General features: G+C 37.9%; 1 long non-coding RNA gene across 1 annotated transcript in view; it reads right to left on the reverse strand.

The window, feature by feature from the left end:
- Positions 1-12,375, reverse strand: part of LOC110016196 (uncharacterized) — a 32,492-nt gene extending 20,117 nt beyond the window's left edge. Inside the window, exons 1-3 of the long non-coding RNA XR_002874404.2 lie at positions 11,195-12,375; positions 10,954-11,106; positions 10,197-10,252 (exon numbers count right to left, since the gene is read on the reverse strand). This is a non-coding gene — a long non-coding RNA (uncharacterized LOC110016196). The remainder of the gene's footprint in view (positions 1-10,196; positions 10,253-10,953; positions 11,107-11,194) is intronic.
- Between the last annotated feature and the right edge of the window lie 4,885 nt (positions 12,376-17,260).

Genomic DNA, 17,260 nt, shown 5'->3' on the forward strand with positions numbered 1-17,260 from the left:
TGCATTGCGGGCGAACCCAGAGATTTTCTGACAACAATGGCGGACTGTGAAGCGGGACCCGGAGTTGAAAATACTTTCACCTTTATATAATTAAAAAAATTACAAGTTGAATTAATAAGCCAGGAGAATTTTGAGCTCCATGCCTGGTTCACTACTCCTCTCGGGTTGCTATAGGCGACAGGGCATTCGCCGATGTAACGGCTCGAATTATCTAAAGGCTAGACTAGGCCTGCATCATGCAAAATCAACTTTTCTGAGCCTTAAAGTGTAGTTTTACCTCTTGAGACCTGGTGTCCACATATGATGATATCACATTGTAGGTTTTATTTTCACTGTAGTATATTTCTGATTACCTGGGGTCCTGTGACTACAAAAACAAAAAAGCATATCAAACAAGAGCTTGGGTCACACGTCTGAATATTCTTCTAAAAACCTGCACTCCGAGCATGAGCCCCTCCCAAATCCACAAAAACAATTGGGTTCTGACATAGTGATGTAGATAAGTAAGAACAGCCTCTTCTAGGAAGAGTCTGTGCTGCAAGCACCGCCCCCAGGCTAACACACACACACACACCTTTCCTTTCATATGCAAAATATGCACATTCATCTTTGCACATCCAAACGCAGGCACTCTGCCGAGGCCGAATCTAGGTACACGTCATGAAATGGGCGGCACTCACACAAGCCAGTGCCTCAGAGATCCAGTAGTCTTCCGTTCGGGTAGGAAAACGAGTCCGTGAAAATGACTCATTAAAAAAAAGTATACGTCTTTAGTGTGCCAAAGGGTAATATATGAAAAAATAAGATTTAGTTTACTCAGAAAGAATTAAGAGTAGCCTTATTTAGCCCCCTTAAATCAAATAAAAAAGTCAAGATTAAATGCATGGCTGTTTTTTAAAAGGTGGCCCAAAGGAGAGAAAAAAGGAATAATTTACTGTAAATTCTATGAGTCACAGCACAGACATTTATTTAATTTGAATAAAATCCCACTCTGATCTACCGGCGCCCTGGCTGTCATACTGCTGGTTACAAAGAGAATGAAATATGCTGATGCTGCAGTGATTTTGTCACTCACCTTGAGGCTAGCCGGTGACAATTTTACTCAACCTGGCTTAGGGTTTTCCACCTTTCAAAGTTTTAGAGGAAAAACTACAGATGATGCACCAGATGCAGTGTCTAATGATTTTGTCACATTATTCATCCACTCTGGAAAAACTCCAAAATTCAACACTTTGAAGCCGTTTGATGATCCTACTGACTAACAAATCAAAGGGAGCTTTGTCTTCAAAAACTAAAATGCAATATGTAAACTGTCTCAGAAGTCAGAGCAGGATAGAGAGCAGGCATAACCTCGTGTAAATAAACGAGTGCATCTCACAAGATCTCTGTGGAGTATTTTTATATTCTCTGAAAAAAACTTGGTGGAGATGCTTTTAGATCTTAACATGAAGTTTCACCTCTTCAACAAAAGACTCGCGCATCCTCCCTCATGCTCTAACTGAGGTAAATCTGCAGAGTATGAGTTCAAGCTTTTCTGACTCTAACTTCTGCCACTCAGCTTAGACATGACACTGAAATCCACTCCACTCAAACATGAAGCATACATACCTGTACAGAAACAAGCACACAGATTATGGTACACGTAAGTTATGTCCTTTTCAGTGTGAGATGGTCACATGGGGTATAGGTTTACCAGTCAAATTTCTAGTTTCATGTTTGAATCAGACCTGTATTGAAAACTATAGCTCTAAATGAAGGTTGTGAAATATGTCATTCATCTTGATTTGCACATCTAAAAAGACATGAAGCAACATACAGTACAGCCCAAAAGTTTGGACACACTTTCCCATTCATTTGAATGAGAAGGGGTGTCCAAACTTTTGGGCTGTACTGTATAAAGAGTTGATTCCATTTGTGTGGTGTACAATATAAGAAGCTTTCATTACAACTTAAATATTTAAACACATTTCAACAGTGGCCCTGAAGTGCAATTCACACCAATAAATCACTCAATGCAAAAACATATCAATAGAAATTGCAACTGTAATTGAAAAGGCAAAACAAATATAAAAAAACATTGAATTTTTCAATCAAAACAAAATTCCAATTGGTTAATTTTTGACGTTTGAGTTTTTTCAAATGTGTCTTCAATGTCCGCATACTTAAGAATTAGTAGGAAGAATATCTAGTGTCGCTTTATGCTAAATGACCATAACCGGTAGTTGAAATGATGGACAAACGTCATCATCCAATCAGCGATGTCCCTTAGTACCAACTTTTTCTGTTTCATTGTTTTATTATAGTTTTTTAGCATTACAATTCAATTTCTGGAAATTACTATTCTATTCTTGGTATTATGTTTTAGTTTCTGAATTCACTTTACGTCCTCTAAACTTTCGTTTTTTCAGTCAAACAAATTTCATTGGCATTCCATAATCCTTTGAAAGTGATTTTATTTATATATATATATATATATATATATATATATATATATATATATATATATATATATATATAACTAAACAAGAAAGTTTCAAATATTTTTCTGATCAAAAATACACAAAAAAATGCAATAAGAAGCTTATCGAATAAAAAAAAGCATGTACAATCACCAGTATTGAACCTCTTTAAATTTCTTCTAAATGCAGAAGCAGCTTATCAAGACTGAATTCAAGCATTTGTTGAACTTTCATTTCTTAAATTTGGTTTATATTTTGTTGATGAAAATGACAATCTGTCCCAAGAGTTAAGCTTGGGAACAGCTCCCTGCAAAAACTCATTTTCTGTGAATAAATGTAAAAACAAACACAGTACAATGAATATCAATTGTCATAGATGCAATTTTTGCTTTTCTTTTTAGATCAAGCACAAAGAAATTCCAAATGTTTTTTTAAACAGCTTTGTTCATTTGCCTAGAAAACAGTTGTGCATCTTTTGATGTTTTCTTTGAGACTTGCCACCTCGTTATGTTTCAATATCATAAATAAAATGCATTCTGTTGAGCGCTGTGAAGTAAAAAAATGTAAAAGTTGTGTTGCTTTCTATTTCTGAAGTACCGTAGGTTACTGCCCTGTGACACCACAATAGTTTTCTTGATCTAGTATTTTTAGTGTGCAGAGAAGAGAACTACATCTAAGGTCAGAAAGATTTTCCAATCTCAGGTGTCACTGCTTCCTATATCACAGACAGATCTGCATTGATTTTGATTCTAGGAAATCACACTCGGTTTTAATTGGGTGTTTGCATTTGCTGTCTTACAAGCTAATTACACAAGTGAGCTCAGCAACTCTGTATAGAATGATCACTCAGCAGAGAGCCGAATGTGTTCTATGACCACTATGCTTCAAAGTGAACAATGCCATCTTCCCAGAATCCAGGTAAGCTTTGTGCAAAACCCAAACATACTGTTTAGCTGTTGTAAATGATTGCTCCAAGTAGCATTTTTCTTTTCTTAGTCCGCATTGGAAATGTGAGACTTCTGAAAATCAGAAATGTGCACCCACCTTCCATTTCGTTTTCCTCCCGTTTGAGAAGAATTTGAAGGTTAAAGAGGGGTCGGACCATTGTGCAGTCATCCTTGTACTATGGATGACTGACTATGGAACACTTACATAAACGTGAACTGTGCAACACAAAGAGGTCTTATCCTTGTTGAATACTTCAGACAGCTGTATTTACTACAGGAAGATTCCAGAATCTGGTAACTGAACAAAGGCATCAATTGGAAAAGTTGCCTGGAGAATATGTTGACAAACAATTTTAATGGTTATATAAATTATATTGATCAAACTACTGATACTTCTTCTTTATTTTTTTTAAAGAGTTCAGTAAAACGTAAAAAAGATATACAAGGTTAATGCATAAGGCATACACATATTCTGCAATGAATAACAAACAGCACAATAAGAACAGCAAACTTTACTAAAACTTGACTAAATACACTTTGCTCCTGTAAGTGAAAACGTATTTTTCTGAACGTGGGTTAAAAGAGGCTCCAATAGTCTCTCATAAACATATTTTTGCTACCAGACTGTTGAGGCAGCATTCAGTCTGTATTAGTCATCCAGTCTTAGACCCCACCACCACCACCACCCTTGTGCCATGCCAACCTACTACCTTTTTGTAAATGGCGTATACTTATATAGCGCCTTTCTTCCTACAAGGACAAAGCGCTTTACAGTCACGGACCCATTCACCCAGTCACACACACATTCACTCACACATTTACACACTGGTGGCCGCTCCGCTGCCAAACACAGGCGCCCGCCTACCACCAGAGGCAAGGTGGGGTTCAGTGTCTTGCCCAAGGACACTTCGACTCATGGGCATGCAAGGCGTGAATCGAACCTGCAATCTTACGATCATGGGTCGACCGCCCTACCGCTGCACCACGGCCGCCCCACCTTTTTGTAAGAGAACTTCCATTCTTTATCAGATTGACCACTTCCATAAATAAGGTCACAAGTGCCTCTTTTCATCACATTTATTTTGTGTGTGGAAATGATCGTTGGGGAGAGGTAAAGACGATCTTTTAGAGTTGTTTTTTTTTGGGAGGGTTGAATTGTTTGGGATTGTTTTCAGATTCACAAATCATTCAAATGTAGAAAGGAAAGGACATTTATTGGACATCTATGCTTCTATTGCAGCTATTGAGATGTATATTAACAGCTGTTCTCTGCATCACTGTCCTATTACATAATCGTAGTGACATTAGGGCTTTTTAACAAATGAATCAGGGCTCACTGTGCGGCCTGAAGTTACCCACACACAAACCATTTGATCCGCGTTCATGAACGTGTTAAATGCGGGTTCTTGTGTGCGTTCACACTGGACAAGCAGGGAGGGGCTTGTTTTTCTTTTTCTACTAGCGGCCGTGGTGGTGCAGCGGTAGGGCAGTCGACCTCCAATTGGAGGTTCGATTCCCGCCTTGCCCTCCCATGTGTCGAAGTGTCCTTGGGCACTGAACCCCACCTTGGCTCTGGCGGTAGGTTGGCGCCTGTTTTCGGCAGCAGAACCGCCATCAGGGTGTGAATGGGTGTGTGAATGGGTGAATTCGCCCATTCACACACACTGTTTGTCTGGTGTCTGTGACTGTAAAGCGCTTTAGGCCTTGGAAGAAGGTAGAAAAACACTATACAAGCATACACCTTTTACCATAACCTGCCAAGAGTGAGTCTGTGTCACAAGTCTGTGATCATTTTAAATAATGCTTTATGTCAAGCTTCCATTGTAAAATGTGCCAAATCAGTGAAACAGTTCAACTTAAGAGTTAAACCTGAAACTGTCAGATGCTGGTCTAGTACAGAAACTGACACACTGAATAGCTTTGACTGCACTTGCTGGGATGTTTTCAGTGTAGCTGCAGATGGTCTGGATCAGGGGTCTGCAACCTTCAACCTTTGAAGAGCCAATTGGTCCAGTTTCTTACTAATCAAAACCAGAGAGCCCCAAAGTCCCACTTTACTGTGTAGAAAAAAACACTTTTCTTTGCTTTATTTTTGTGGCCAATAAGTCATTCATTTATAAAATGTAGCTTTTAAATATTTACATTAATAAAATGATGGTGATGAATAAATCCAGTGAAAAAGTGATATATTTTTGAATTTATAATAATTTTAACTTTTTATTTTAGATAGCAGCACAAGATGTTCCATTGAAAATAAAATACACCTATTGCCAAATAAGGTACAGATCTGATGTAACAGTTTTTTTGATTCAGATTTACGGAAATAAAATGGCAAAAAAGCCAAGTAAAAGATGACATGCTTTATTAATTTGATTTTGGTGCATCATCATCTTTTGTCATGTTTTACTATCAAAAATAAGCCCGACAGCATTGGTGTAGAATCCAATTGCCCCCAGCTTTTTCTATTGCAGTTGTATTCTGATATATGAAAAACTTGGTGTCATAATTTACAAACCGCAATTATAAATTTGTCCTCCATGATAAACTTTCAAACGGTTGCCATGAATATTCTGCCATGAATTAAAGGGGACGCCATCCATACATCATTACCAAAACGTAGTTCCCGATTAGTCAAATTCTAATTTGGTTTAGCTTTCAACGCATCTTCAATGGCCGCTCATTTTGTCAGTAAAGCTCAAAAAATGTCATAAAAGGTTGCGTAGCTACACATGAACACAAGAATTTTGAACCCAGAAGCCTAAAACGTGTGTTTACGTAGACTTTTCATTGGAAGTGGCTGCTTGACCGTTTGTTGCAGAGGAAGGTATGAACGTGGCTTGGAACAGACCTTTAAGGTACTTTTTGCAACTACCATTATTATGGCTGCTACAAGCCTTCTATACTGTTTCAAAGCGAACTGTATAGAAGGCCTATTCTAGAGATGAAAACCTTTCATAAATGGTCAAACCTGCTGAAGATCAGTTAATCAAGTGTCTTTGATCTGCAGCAACTGCCTGTTACAAAGTCTAATTGTTCCTGATGGAGATAGCACACACCATTACTCAGTTATTCTTCATTTTGGTCATATCTGCTGCATAGCTGCACGAGCATAATTGCTACATTTTTTTTTTCAGAAAAGCATAAAATTAAAAAGCACTACCATTGCTCAATAGAAACAGAGTAGACAGGTAAATGGTGCGTTTTTAGCCCCCAAAGCCATTGACTCTCAAGCTTTCAAGTCACGTTCTGACGGACGACCAGCACAAGGCAGTGAGGACAATCCCATCCTAGTTTCATCATCACAGATGTTAAGAACTATGAAATCTGCCTCCCGCCTCACTTGGTTTGCAAATTTCTTTCAACACAAGAGATCCAAGAGATTCCGGTGACCCTCATCAGCTTTGCTGGATCTCCTCTACATCCCATAAGAACCAGGGAGGCATCAGTTAGAATCTAAAATAGCTGTGTTATGTGCACACACCTGTGTAAGACTTTTTTTTATCAGAAGTAGGTTTCTGATCAAAGAGCTCAAAGCATCACAGAATGACTAAAAATTTGTTAAAGTTACAACGCAACCAAATAGCCGGTTTCTTTTTTTTTTTTTTTTTTTTTTTGGTGGTAAAATCCTAACCTAGGATCTTGCAAAAAAAAAACATAATTTAATAGAAATATCAACTTTTGCATCCTCAAGACCGAAGAAGATCAAAAGAAAACTAAGTTGGAAAAACATCTAAACTTCTTTAGGTCCCTCTTGTCATGTGTCCTCTGTAGGAACATCAGAGTAAATTCAAACTTGTCAGATCAAAAAGCCACATTTCCAAGCCTTTCCATCGCTCTAAAACTCACAAATCGTCAACCTCATGAGAACACAAGGAGAGGCGAAGACTTCAATGCACACGAGAAAGCTAATATTTGGAGACAAAGGTCTGCTCAGCACAAACCTGCTCTGACAAATAGAGTCTTTGATCTACTTTTGGCTTCACCAGACAGTGCTGGGCATGGTTCAAGTGATCAAGTTACAATCAGATTACTCAAGTAATCTGGTCAGTTTTTTTTTCATCCGATCAAAGAAAAGTTCTATCAAACCCTTTGATTTCAAGGAATTTATCCCACATATCTGGTTTGTACAACATGTGTAAACAACATCCATTGAGAAACGCAAGTTTCGTTACATCCCCCAACAACAAATGAGAAATGAATACTATGGATTCAATGTTAAGGTTTAGCATTTAGCCATGCGATAGGCTGAAGACCTGTCCAGGGTGTACCCTGCCTTTGGCCAACAGTAGCCAGTTTAGGCTCTAGCAGCCCAGAGACCCTGAAAAGGAGAAAGCGGATGGATGGATTTAGGGATGTTACACTGGCAAAATATTAGTATGTGCAGATAACTGGAGAAAAAGGTCATTTTTGGCAAGGGCTAGTCTTAGGACTTTCCCTTAAAAATCTTGCCAAAATAGTTTAGCTTTAAATGTGCTACCATGATGATCTCATCCATGTGTCGGTAACAAAATATCAATGATACAATACATCAGAGGTGGGCACTGAGGGCCGCAGTCCTGCATGTTTTCCAGCATACCCTGCTTTGGCATGTTCTGATTGGCTGGACACACCTGAACCAGGTAATCAGCCATGAGTAGGGCAAGAGTATCTGGAAATCATGCAGACACACCGGCCCTCGAGGCCTGGAATTGCCCACCCCTGCAATACATCTTAGAAACAAAACAAAACTGCTTTTTGCTGCAGTGATTTGTGGTGGAGTAAAACAACATTTATGCATTTTTTTATTTTTTGCAAGATTCCACTTATTTTTGTCATTATATAAGATATCATCAAGCTGTCACTTCGCACTTGAATAGTCTTTCAAAATTCACTTTTTTAGACTTTCAACATATTAAAAACATTTTCTGAATGAGTACTCTTACTTCAACTTAAATAATGTCGTTTTGAAGTGAAGTTTGACGCAATTTCAATAAAGATCTACCTCACTTCGACATAAGCTGGGTTCTTGCGTCACTCTACTTGCCTCTCGTCAATTAAGCTTTCACTCGAAACCACTATCCTTCGTTTCTCAGCCAATCACAATCATACTTCTGCTTTTAAATTTAAAGACGTTTATCCGGTTTTGCTGGCCTTACCTACGCCCCATTCTTCTCCAAGACAACCACCATCAGTGTCCAGGCTCTGAGGTATATCTATCTATGATTAGAGCTTATTCCACTAGGATAAAGCTAATATCTGCCCAGAGCCTAACTGACAAAAAACTATGAACTATTTAATGCACATTTTTTTTATCTGTTATAATATTCAAATATCAGATACTGAGACAGCATAATCACTCTGAAAAATTATCATTTAGTTGTTGGGACAAAGTAAATGTTTAAAAAAAGAAAAAACAAACAAAAGAAGTAACATTTTTCCCATTCTTGCTTTTGTGCCATTGAGATGCAGAATCCAGCAGCTCTGAATTTTTATTTTTTCTGCTAACACTTCAGTTTAAAACACTTTGGAAGACAAGAACCTTTGGGACATGAAGAGGTGTGTAGATCTGAGAACCATTCAGCCCACCACTGACAGAGATCAGGTCAGAAGTCCTCCTGCCTCCTTACAGAGCATTAACGGATTTGTCAGCATGTGTCAAAAATACATACATTCAACCTGACAAAGGCCTCCGACGCCAAGATGAGGGGTTATCCGTCTGCCAGTCTTGGCTGCACATGTTTGTACTTGGTGCTGTGAGGGGGTCAGAGGAGCATCATGTGTTCATAACTGGACACGTTCTAATTGATGTATAGTGGAAACACAGGACTGAAGGAGCGGTAAAGTCGAATGCCCCCTCAGTCTGTAACGTTGGTAACGACTGCTTTTCTAGCCTCTTTCAGGAGGACCATCACTCAGGGAATAAAGACGCCTGTTTATACCAAAAGCTCAAAAGAGAAAAAAATCGGTATGATTTTTTTTCATGTCGACTCTTTAGAAGCTTCTTCTCATACTATTTCATGAACTTGACATCAGAAATGTGACGATTAAAGGTTCCCTTCATACAAAAATTCCAGACATTTGAATTCTCTATGCAACATGCAGATATTGCAAATATGATGTCACCGATATACAGAAGTAAAAACCTAATAAATAAGAACATTTTACTAAGAATATTTATGAATCCACTGTGTTCTGATGATAGTTTATAAAAAATAACTTTAATTTGTATTTTTTCCACATGAAAAATCATTCAAACTGTGCTCTGTTTGCCAATATTTACCTTTTTAATTGAAATTTTATAAAAGTGTTTGTCAGACTGCATAATTTGTGTATTTCTCAAATATGCCACCCCGGATATTGTAGCAAGTCATGGATCTTTGTGACAGATCGTTTGTATCAGACCACCTGAAAGTGAAGTGTTGGTGCTTTGGCAAGTTGTCTTCACAAACACCAGCGCCTCATGACTTTAATTAGCTGTCTCTTTTGTGCTTGATTGATTCAAAAATCAATGTTAAGTGGGTCAACGGACAAAAACCTGTTTTGAAATAGTTAAATACAAGAACTGTAATGAAAGCAGGATCTGCAAAGGGCCTTTTTGAAAAAAACAGCAGAGCTAAAGCTAAATATTTCAAAGTATTACTAGAAAGTGTTGTTTCTTAGTAGAGCACAAAAAATAAGGTTATTCAAAAAACTTTCCTCATAACATAGCCAATCAATTTCTACCAGTCAAAGAGTCCACTAAAAAGGCATTTTGAAATGTTTTTTTGTCCAATCAATATTTTCAAAAGAGTAGAACTGGGAATTATCTTACCAAGTTGTCATCCAGATAATTCTCCTCGTCTTTGTTGTCTCTTTTCTTTATGAGATCTAGTTAATTATTGAGTATGCAGGAAAAGAGAGGAAAAGATGCAAAAAATAAATACTAATAATTGAGCATGCACATTAACACATGTATAATGTCAGCAGAGTTAGTTCTCTGTCTTTTCAAGTCAAAAAGCTTTAAAATTACATGTAGGCTAAATTACTGCATGTTTTTTAATCATACCATCTCTAAATTGTACAATATACCTTTTGTTTGAAACTACAGGCCTTTAGAAATAGAAAATTTAATTTCAAACTATTTTATCTCTCTCACATGTTAAAATTTGTCTTGAAGTCATCATATGTGTGGCAAATTCAAAGTGTGCTTGTTTTTGAATCTCATTGAACAGAATAACTTTAGAGGTAGATGTTTGGTTTGATCTGCAGGTCTGTCTGCAGCCAGCAGAAAGCCTTGGGGATCAATGAAATTACATGAAAGAATTCCAAAAAGTGCAGGAATCTCACATCTCCCATGCTCAGTCAGTATAGTTAATTAAGAAAAAAAATATGAGCAATCAAGTAAAAAATGTCCTAAAACATCTTAGGTGACTTGTCTTGGTAATATAGACATCTACAAAAATAATTCATTTTTTTCTTTGGAGGTAAACAGAGTAACATTAAAGTAGTTTAAGAGTATATATCAGCATAACTGCATTGGTTATGGTGCAACCCTTCTACAATAAGACAGAAAGCATGCACACTCTTACCTCATCCTTATCAGCCTTATCCAGAGAAACTGGAATGCTAAAAGACATTGTCCCTTTGGCCTCAGAAAGACGACCTCAAAGATCAGAAAGGCTATGTCAATATTGGTGAGACAAATTCCAGCAGCATCTTGGGCGGCAGGGGTCCCAATTGGCCTGCCAGGAGAAAAATCAGCCCCCAAAAAAATCTACTTTGGTTAGTGACAAGACTTTACCCCTCAGGAAATATACTGTTCCTGATTACCGTTGACAGATTCTTTTCCGGCAAGCAGGTTTCCTGAAAAGATCTTTAGTGACAGCCGGACATCTGAGACGACACTCACGGCTAGCTTAAGCCAAAAGTTCTCGAGTTCCAAAATAATAGCACCTGCCATCAGAAAACTGATTTGCATTAGTTACTTTCATATGGCTTTTTTTATATGTTTAAATAAAAACACATTTATTTTTATGTTAGTTTTTATTCAAAAAGGAAAGTTGTTAATTTGAGCTTAGAAAAAAACAAAAAAGTATGAAAAAAATAAAATTCCTTCAATGCATATGTGCATAAATTAAGATGATTTCTAGAAAATAAAATAAAAATATGTGAATTTTAAAAATTCCCATTACTGAAAGCAAAAACATGAAAAAAAACATTAAAAGACCCAGTGAAAACTGCTGTTCTTTTATTTTTCTGCGAATTTAGATATCAATATGTCCCGGTCATATTAACCACATCACACACATTTATAAATGTTTTTCCAATTAAGGAGTCTGGACATCTCCCATCTCCCAGAGCACTGGCTGTACAGGTCTGGGGTGCACAAGAAACACATCATGAGGTGTGCCTGTCAAAGAACACTAAATTTACTTTTTTTTTTTTAAAGATTTTCTCTTTGTTCTCTTCCTGAAATGTTGAAAGCACCTCATATTCCAGAATTAAAATCTATGCATCAGTTAGTTAGTATTCGTTTCCTGCAAATCACCTCAGTGTGGCCACTGATGTGGCCCATTGAAATGCTAGATTTTGAAAAATAGCTCTCTCATCAAGTGAAAGAGTAAATGTGCTTCGAACATCAACCTGTTACTACTTTTTTTAAAATGGTCTGGGTGAAAACTCGATTCCGATTGGCTGCTGGGTGTGGATTAAAAAAGTGATATTAAACATTTTAAAAAAAGTTCCAGTCACAAAGCCCAAAGTTCTACATTTCTGCACTGGCCTAAATTCCAGTTGGTATTCCAGTTGTTAACATTTTTTAAACAAATGAAGTAAAAACAAAAAACAAAAAACATAGGTTGTCATACCTTATTACAAAGATTATCACAACAGCAAGACAATAGAAAAGACAAGTTGTTTTATACTAATCAGGCTTCCGTGTCGTCCGTTAATTTCTGATCATGGACACCTCAACGGGCATTATCCCTTACATAATTAACAGTGTGTTTCTTAATTTTGATTAAAGAAAGCAGCAAAGTCTGTTCAACATGTGTTTTCATTTAAGCACTCAGTTTCCATGAACTGTTTTGGTTCTTTTATTTTCTGAGTTGTTTCTAAGAAGGATTTGTCCAAAAAAATTATCAAATTTAAACTTGTTTTTTTTATTTTATTTATTTTATCTTGGGAAGGAAAAGAGCTCGTCACAAAAAAGTTTAAAACTAATTTTTTTTTTTAAATTCCTGTCTTTTTGAGAGCACATCTGCAGTAAAACAGTTTGCCACAATATAAGAAGCGATTAGAAACACAAAAGCAGTCACAACCATGTTATTTTTTAGAAGTATGGACAACTCGTGAAAAAAAATAATCAAATAATAATTTTAATTTTTTATTATTAAAGGACTTTGCTGCAGCAGCTCAATCAACAAAACATGATTTCAGTCAGTAAACTGAAAAAGTGCAATTTTTGGAACAAATTTCGGTTTTCTCCACCTTTTTCTTTTACTTTTCAATAAACACATATTCTGCAAGGTTTTGACATTTAACATCGCTTCCTTCGCTTTTGTTGTTGACTTTTCTACAACTTCATGCACAAAAATACCCCCAAAAATCCTCACATAGCCTGATGAACAGGTTGCACAGCTGAAACACAAAGCTCAGATATTTGAATGTTCACCCAAACATGTCTCCACCTGGCTGGAAAGCTTGTTTGTGAGACATTTTCCCGCCGTTCCACCACTCTGCTTCCTGCCTCCAGCCGATTTGACTGCTGGTTCAAATGTGACATTTTGCCTTTACTTATCGGCTCCTATTATGTTTGCTGTGGTGTAACTGCTGATCGGATAAGCAGTCCAAAGACTGTCCAATCATACAGACCATTAAATTCTTCCCAACAGCTACCTTGCTGCTAAATCTTCAAACATCGGTCAGGAAACACTTTTTTTCATTTTTATTTTGTGCTGAAAATCCATCAGTGATTTCTGACATATCAGGACTTCAATTAGGCAAAAAGAAACGGTGGGTGTTCGTTCAGGCCACTACTGGCCTGAGGAAACGTTCTTAAAACACAGCAGCCTTATCTTTTCCTCCACAGACATGGATGCACTGCCAGCAGCTCCTCACACACTTGGCAGTAAGTGTTCTTGTTTAATTTTAGCTCTTCAGAGTAATGCTGCACATTACCTTAATTTTCCCTCATCAATGATTGCCATAAACCATCCCTTGGCTTCTAGCTTTATACTTTCTGTTTGTTGATTTCATTAGTTAACCACAAGACACAATGGTTTGTAAGTAATTATGGGAAATTATGGCCCTGGTGTGTCACCGGAATTAAATTTGGTTGAGATATACTTTGACAGCAGGGAGGTGTCTCTGCAGAGCATCACTTTTTCTAACTGGGAGATGATGAAGATGAGACAAGGTGAGGAAGAATAGACCGCCGTTTGAAAAGTCAGGCACCAGGAAAGGAAACAAGCAAAAGGTGTTGACTTCCTTACATCCAGCTCTGTTCTTTCTGTTTGTGTGAAGACAGGCCTGACTGCTGAAACTGACACACCAAGCCTTGGACCAAAGAACTGACAGCACAGCTTGTGACACAGAAATCTTCTTTTATCTTGTGTTTCAACCTGGATATCAGAGTTATAGTGGAGGAAAACTTTTTCTTTTCTTTTTCCTCACTCTGCTCCTCAGTGTCTATTAGATCTCTGCAGCATGTTGTTTAGGGGGTTTCGCTGCAGTAACTGCAAATAGAATTAAGCAAACTCTACAAGTCAAGCTTAACAAGCTTAAACACTTTTTAAAATAAGATGTGAGCTGTGGAAAAAAAAAAAAAAGATTTGCACAATCTTTTGTCACTGGGGGTTTAAAAAAAGGAAGCTTCAACCTTTTTTTTTTCAAGGCTTTGATAAATGTCAACATATCTTCAGTGAAAAACTCTGAAGCTGCTTTAAAGCCAGTCACCTCTGACTTTTCTTTTTTTTTTATATTACTACTAAAATAAGAGTAATCTCTACGGACATTTATTTGATATCTTCTGCACTATAAGGTGCACATAAAAGCCACAATTTCTTTTTTTAAAACAGTGCAGCTTGCAATCTGGAGGGCCTTTTATATGGATGAATTCTGGTTATGCCTACTGATGTCTTTTGAGAGGAACACGGCGTTCTGTCAGAATGTCAGTATGCTTTTTTATGAGTTGCAAACAAGGTTGGGTGTTATTGTAAATAAGTTAACATCGCTAAGGTGTGGCTGTCAGACTGTTTGGTTTTACGTGTTTCTAACAAGGTTGGGAGTTACACGTTGTAAATATTCTCACATGGCTAACGTGTTGCGTGTTACAAGCAAGTTCTACAGTGACTGTGAATGCAGTTAATGCCTCTTCTAGTTCGGTGAGCATTGTATATGAAAGGAAAGTTCGAAAGTACTAGAAGTAGAAAGTTCGAAAATAGACCCTTCATTGCCTGCCTGCGGCCCAATCTAAATTCTTCCCCAACGGCTCCCCTCTACCCCTACATATAGCCTTCCAAACGGAGCCCTATGGAAAAATAGTGTATTCAAAATCAGACGTCACTCCAAATCATTGACGTCATCAAAAGTCGCCGGTCAACTAAGTTAGCACAGAGCTGCTAGTGCTCAGGAATACATAACATCATTTTAAAACTTTAAAAAGTTTGTGCCAAAACAAAAAGTCATTACATACAATGTGCTTCTAATCCGCGGCACATCACAATGCAGATCACCCTCGCGGAGGAGGGCTCTGCATCCTTCCGCCGTGAGGGTTTGCCCTTAAAAAAACTATTTTGGACAACCCTATCCTTCCAAATGCCCCTACAATTTGAGGAATAGGGAGAAGCTTTCAGGGTATATGGGGAGCAATTCAGATTATCTATCTAAAGGATACCTTACTGCCACATTCACACCGTCCTTGGCAACGTGTTCAAGTGACCACTACCACTGACAAATCTATGTAAACATGCGTAAACACGAGTTTCAGGCTTCCACATTTGCAACACTTGGGTTCACACATCGCTACGCAGATTTGTAAGTCTGTTTTTCAGCTCTACGTACAAAATCTGTGACCACTGCGTTGACAGTTAAACCACTTAAACTTTGGCCTTTCTGAGACTTGGAACCAACAAACGGATAGAATCCTTTTAAATTTTACAGAAGTGCCAACTGTTGGAAAGTCTTGAATATTTCAGAACAGAGCTGTAAAAGAAAAAGCCTGGAGCAAGATTAGCGAGATTTGCACCACTTTGACATTTCGCACCAAGCCTCTTCCAACTGTGAGTTCATGCTCTAGTATAAGGAAGCAACAGTCCTGTGTGAACACTGTATGCTGAAAGCGCGTTCCTGAACCCGCGTTCCTGAACCCGCGTTCCTGAATGAGCATAACATTTCCGGTGTGTACATAGCAGAAGTAGGATTTGCACCAATGGAGCAGTGAGCAAATATAGGAACTTTATCAGGATGTTGTATAACCCCGAGCATTCAGGGAGCTGGACCACTGGGACCAGCAGTATTGCAGAAGAACCTGAGGCTATGGCCTCCCCTTAAGGTGTCTGCTAATCTGATACTTCTTGACACAGAGATACAATCTGCATCTTGAGCAGTTCAGGTTTTCCATTTGTTATATTTCAAGCACGTTTAGAGTTGGAGTTCTTTTGTACCCCCTTTGCAAACTAACAATTTTGAGCAGCTTTTACCAATTAAATATAAATATTGTGAAGCAAAAGGAAAATGGGAGATGCTAAAAGGGCATCTGTACAGTGAAGAATCCAGAAAGTGGGGTACACATGGTTAAGGAAGCACAGAGAAGCGTGGGAACACAAAGTCTGTAGAAAAGCAAAACCTTTTGTCCTTGAGGCACTTGTCTACATCAAATAGACTCAGCAGAGGTCACACACTGTTCTGCTTAAGGGAGTGCCAGCATCTTTTTAACAATTAAAGCGTGAGGTTTTAGGCATGAAAAATTAAAGACGGGATGAAAAATGAAGAGGGTGTTAAAAAAAGGGTCAGTAAAGTAGCACAAGACCGCCTTGTTATGTGGCTAAGACAGCTTGTCCAAATCCTACTCTGCAAGTACTATTGAACAATTTATTCTGACTGACTGTAAAGCCGAAGAGGACACACAAGTGGTGTGAAAGTGGTCACAAACTAGAATGTAGAAACAGGACAACAGATCGCAGATTAGCTCATCTTTATGTTTTATAGAGAATAAACAGTCATTGGACCTGACAGTATCACAGCCACCATCTCCTTATTGTTTGGTATCTTAGCATTTCACTGAACTCTGAGATGCTACCACTCCTCAGGACTCACTGATCAGCAGCCTTTATTCAAAGCAACGGGTCATCCAATTAACTGAAAGCTGGACAAGGTCACCCGCACCTGTACATACCCAATGAAGACCAGCGGATCTTAAAGCGCACGCTTTGTCAGTTCTTTTGTGAGATTTACAAAAGAGCAACATGAAACTTCAAAGTTATTTTGATATTGGAAACCAAACTGGAATAGTAATTTCAGTGGCATGCTGAACCTTTGATGTTTTTCCTTTTTTTCTCTCTCTCTTTCATTGTAATGAGAATGTGAGGAACATACTGCCAGGACATTCAGGGAGTTCCTTTAAAAGGAAAAAAAATGCTTTCATAAAGCTCGTAGGGATATTAGTGAAAGAGGATAAAATAGTGACTTTTACTACAAAGTTTTCTGAATCAAATTGTTGCTGCAAACCTTCGATAATTGGTTTGGTCTCCAGTCTGTACTCATAACTTGGACCTTGTTCTCCTTTTGAAAAAGGATTTCACTATTAGTTTGGACTTGAATAAAAATTCACATTGTCTTTGAATATACAGTCACACAACAAAACACAAACTCTTGGGCGTCGTAATGAAAACATCA

This window comes from Oryzias latipes, chromosome 13 (assembly GCF_053564925.1).
Source record: "Oryzias latipes strain Hd-rR chromosome 13, Olatipes_Hd-rR_3.1".
In the NCBI taxonomy this organism is placed as follows: Eukaryota; Metazoa; Chordata; class Actinopteri; order Beloniformes; family Adrianichthyidae; genus Oryzias; species Oryzias latipes.